Source organism: Dasypus novemcinctus, chromosome 5, assembly GCF_030445035.2.
Source record: "Dasypus novemcinctus isolate mDasNov1 chromosome 5, mDasNov1.1.hap2, whole genome shotgun sequence".
Classification (NCBI taxonomy): domain Eukaryota; kingdom Metazoa; phylum Chordata; class Mammalia; order Cingulata; family Dasypodidae; genus Dasypus; species Dasypus novemcinctus.
Genome location: NC_080677.1, coordinates 156,543,419 through 156,548,399, shown reverse-complemented (window position 1 = coordinate 156,548,399; position 4,981 = coordinate 156,543,419).

The window sequence follows — 4,981 nt, the reverse complement described above, 5'->3', positions numbered from 1 at the left end:
ATGTTCTCACCACCTCTTACTGAGCACACCCAGATTTCCTCTGCTCCTAAGGACACCAGTCAGATTGAATCAAGGGCCCACCCTCACCCAGTTTGACCTTTCTATATTTTAGAGGCTACCGGGGACTGAACGCAGGACCCTGTGCATGCAAAGCAGGTGCTCAGCCGCTACTACACCCGCTCTGCCGACCTCATTTTAACTAACAGCATCGCCAACGAGCTTGTTTCCAGATGGGCCACGTTCACGGGACTGGGCACTGGGTTTGAACATATCTTTTTGGGGAACTCAATTCCTTCCAAAGCATACTCCTGTTCCCTTATTTCCTCCTTCCCTTCCTGCTTTCCTTCTCTCCTAGAACAAGGGCTTCTCCTTTTCAGGATCTTGGGAGCACGGAACATTCTTTCTGGTGAGGGCTCGTGAGCCACAGAGTCTGAACTCCCTCCCTCCCAGAACTTGACAATGCAAAGTCAAAGATCTATGGGGACTGTTAACAGATGAGTGTCTTGGCCTGGATTTTCCAGAAAGCAGGTCCTGTGAAATGGCAAAGACGTCAACACTGGTACTCTTTTGGGGGTGTGACCCTGAGGCAGGCGTGAGGGACGGAGGAGTGATGCAGGAAAGAGGGGCTCCCACACAGAGGTGCACTGCACGGCGACTGACCCCACGGGGCTCCTCGAGGTGGGTCTCGGGGAGAAAGGGGCACGTTGAGTCATGGCTCCCTTCCCCACTGCTCGAAGGCTTGCCCAGGGGCTTTATTATCATGCCCTCCCCTCCCGGGTCTGGGTTGCACCTGTGTGAATGCCAGGCTGGCTCCCACAAGCCACCCACCGCGCCAGGGCTGGCAGGGGACTCCAGCTCAGACGCTGTCAGGTAGCATCTGTGCGAGGCTGGTCAGAGCCAGCATGGAACTAGTCCCAACAAGGGTGGCTGGAAAAAGAAAAAGGTGAGGCTGGGAGGGTGTGGGCAGGTCTCAGGTGCACCTGGACCAGCACAAGGCGTCTGATACAAGCAACGACTTTAGGAAACCTCTTGCCTTAGAAACACTGCTATGATGTGGGTGGAAGTCTAGCCTGTGTGTGGCCCCCAAAGCCTATTGCGGCACCTGCGATCTACTGTAAAGTAGTACCTGCCATAGACACGGGTAGCTTCTGTCTGTCATGGCCCATTCATTGCAATAGACTTTGTCCAACAGGATGGGGGCACTGGCAGTTTGTCCTCATCGGTGGGCTGGAGTGCAGCTGAGGTCAGGCTTTAGCTAAGGAAAGGCCGTTTGTTCAATCACCTTGAAAGCTGGTGGAGAATTTCAATGAGCCAGAGTGAGGCAGGAGCTTGCATAATTTGGGGATAAGGGCAGATTCCTACATCCCTTTTCGACTTCTGTTGGGATGGGGCTGGCTCAAAGTAAGATGCCTTTCTGTTGACGCACTTGAGAAAAATGGGCCGAGAGAAACCATAAGGTTTAAACCATGCACAATATTTAAAAAATCCCGTCTCCATCTCCAACCATCTTGTCCCATTCAAACCAGGTGAAAGCGAACATTGAGGGCAGACAGGGAGAGCAGAGGCGGGCAGTGCGAGCCACTGCCTTGTGATTCATGTTTGGACGCAGTCCAATCCTGCTGCCTCCTTCCATTCCCACCTCGATACCTCTGGGACAAGGGGCAGGACAAATGCCTTATTCCTAAAATGACTTGGAGAGTCTGCCCAGTAGTGGTGAAACTTTTCCTATCCCTGAGTTGACCTGTCCCTGCACTGTGCAGCAGGACAGTTACAGAGCTGCTCTTGCCGCGATTTTTGGGCTCTGCTTATCTACACCGAGTGGACTGACCTCTCAGAAGTAAATATGGTTTTTGTTCATAATGAATACACAATTGATGAACAGCTTGGCTAGAAGTTACAATGATAAATTTAATAGCCCTGCCGCAGAGCCTGAGCCATCATCTTTATTTGGGTTAAGTTTACGAAATGCCAACTGGAATTTTGTGCTATCAAAACCTACCTCTTGGCTTTCAAATCAACCCATACTTATTGATAAATAGAGGTAAATCTGCATGTTTATAGAAGCTCATGTGCTAGGGCGGGATTAAGGAGTTCCCTTTCACTGTGATTGTTTACTCCTAAGTCTGATAACAGTGTCCATTTTTTAAAAAAATTTATGCAACTGCTTTCTTGGCTGAAAAACCTGGAATGTCCCAGAATGCTCCATATCTTTGGAAGATCCTTCTTTTGCCTGCAAAGGAATGTCATGTGTTTGGGTTAATAATATGAAATGATGTGAAAGTTGGAGTCTCTAGCAAAAAATTACTCTTCCAGAAAAAATTCCATAGATACATACTCAGGAAAGCCAAATGCTATGCCTGACCACGAAAAAGATCCAGGGGAGGTGCCATTGATTTTTGTCATTTTTGGTTGTTTTGACAAGCTATTATTTTTTTAAACATATGGTATTTATGCATGTGAAATTGGTTAAACCAGGACATCTCATTTCCTAACATTTCTAGATAAAAGATAATTTGCCATAATTCAGGTTATCTCAATATATATCTTTTAATTGTCTTTGTTCTACATGACTATTAGATTATTAACCCATTCTAACATGAAACCTTCCTTGGAGATTTGCCAGTTTTCATGTACTGATTAGCATAATTAATTTACCAGTCCTATTGTTTTTTTAAAAAAATGATTTATTTATTTCTCCCCTGTACCCTACCCCCCCCCCAATTGTCTGCTCTCTGTGTCCATTCGCTGTGTATTCTTCTGTGCCCACTTGTATTCTCATCAGGCAGCACTGGGGATCTGTGTCTCTTTTTGTTGCATCACTTGCTGCGTCAGCTCTCCGTGTATGTGCCACCACTCCTGGGAGGGCTGTGGTTTCACGTGGGGTGGTGCTCCTTGTGCAGGGGCACTCCTTGAGTGGGGGGCACCCTTAACGCGGGGACATCGCTGCGTGGGCTGGCACTCCTTAGCGCAGCAGCACTGTGCATGGGCCAGCTCACCACACGAGCCAGAAGGCCCTGGGTATTGAACCCTTGGACCTCCTATATGGTAGGCAGATGCTCTATCTGTTGAGCCCCATTTACTTCCCTACCAATCCTATTATTGATAAACATTTGGACTCTTTCCCACTTGGGTTAGCCCAATGCTAAATTATGATATATTCATACACTGGAACACTCTACAGCAATCAGACATTTTTGAACTCTGGCTATAATGCAACAATGTGGATGAATTCACAAACAATGTTTAATGAAAAAAAGCAAGACATGGGAAGCGGCTGTGGCTCAATCAATTGAGCTCCCATCTACAATATGGGAGGTCCTGGGTTCGTATCCTGGGGCCTCCTTGTGAAGGCAGACTCATCTGCACACTGCGGAGAGCCGCTGGGCCTGCAAACACCATGGAGGACTGACTCAGCATGGTGATGCAACAACAACTGAAAAGGGAGACAAGCAAAAACACAGAAGAGGGAACAGTGAATGGACACAGAGAGCAGACAGCAAGCAAGCAGCAAAGAGGGAGGGGAAATAAAAATAAATAAATACAGACACAGAAGAACACAGCAAATGGACACAGAGAGCAGACAACACACACACACACACAAGCCACAACATGGGGGGAATAAAAAAAAATAAAGATAATTATACCCAAGCCTCTAAAAAAAAAAAGCAAGACATGAAAGAAAATGTACTGTGAGCCTACTTCTCTAGAGTTAAAAAGTGACAAAACTAATTTTTTTGAGCTAGAACTTAGGGTGGTGGTTTCATTTAGAGGACGGATAGGGCAGTGGATGGGAGGAAGAAGGAGGAGAGGGTCAGGTCCCAGGAAATGCCTGCCATTAGCACCTTATGCTTGTCCCTAAGGACGAGGCTGCTGCGGGACCCTAAGCCTGCGTGAACTTTAACTCTGCCTGCATGGCATTGACAGCTGGGTGAGGTGTGACGCCTGCCCAAACATCATGCTGCCACAATGACCAACACTGCGGGAGACTTATCAGTCACATTCTGTGATCAATGAAAGAGTGTCTTTCACAAGCGCAGCTCTTTGGGAAGGAACTTCCTCCTTCTCTCCCTGTGTCTTGTCCTCACACACGCATCTTAGCTCATGCTTCAGTAGAAGCTGTTATGGTCTTGGCTATTTTTGAAATGCCCTATTTCTCGACCTGGATGCTGCTTACACTGGCATGCTCATTTTGTGATACTTCATTAAACAATGTGCACTTATGGTTTATGCACTTTTTTCTGTGACTATGTTAGAAACAGTAGAAATCAAACAAACTTCAGTTCCTCTGAAAGCCTGGGCCCCCTGACCTCTAAGCTATTGCTTGTTTCTTTATGCCTCAAGTTGCAAGGTGGTTTCTTTTTTTTTTTTTTAAATCACCATTTTACAGATGAGGGATAGGTGCAAAGATCTCAAAGTACTTCTCCTGAAGTGACCCACCAAGTACATGTCAGGATGTAAGTACAGGGAAGTCTGACTTTAGGCTAAACCACTGTGGAAATGACTTCACAAGAGTCACAATTCCATCCAAATTGGGCTGCCCTCAAAGCCCATGGTTGAGCTTCAACTACATCCAAGGGCTGCAAATATTATGGTCTGAAACCACCTCCCCAGCCAGGAGAGACATCATAGAGATGGTGGAAAGAGCCACTGTCTCCACTTTTTATACTCTATTAAATAAACAGTGAGTGCATGGTGACAGTTTAGGTGACCCTGTGCTAGGCACAGGGCAAGGAGAGATTAATTAAACCTTATGGGAGTGACTTACAGTCCAGGGAACAAGAGATAAAGAATCAGCAAATACAACTTGAAGAAGAGTGGTCAGTGGTAGGATAACAGAGCAGGTAAGAAAGATGCTGTGAGTTGATGAAGTTCGACCTGCTGCCCACATAGGATGTCTAAGGTTTGGTTCCTGGTGCCTCATCATTGTTGCTAGTTCCACTCCGAGATATCTATCCAAGACAAATTGCTGTACCATGATTCC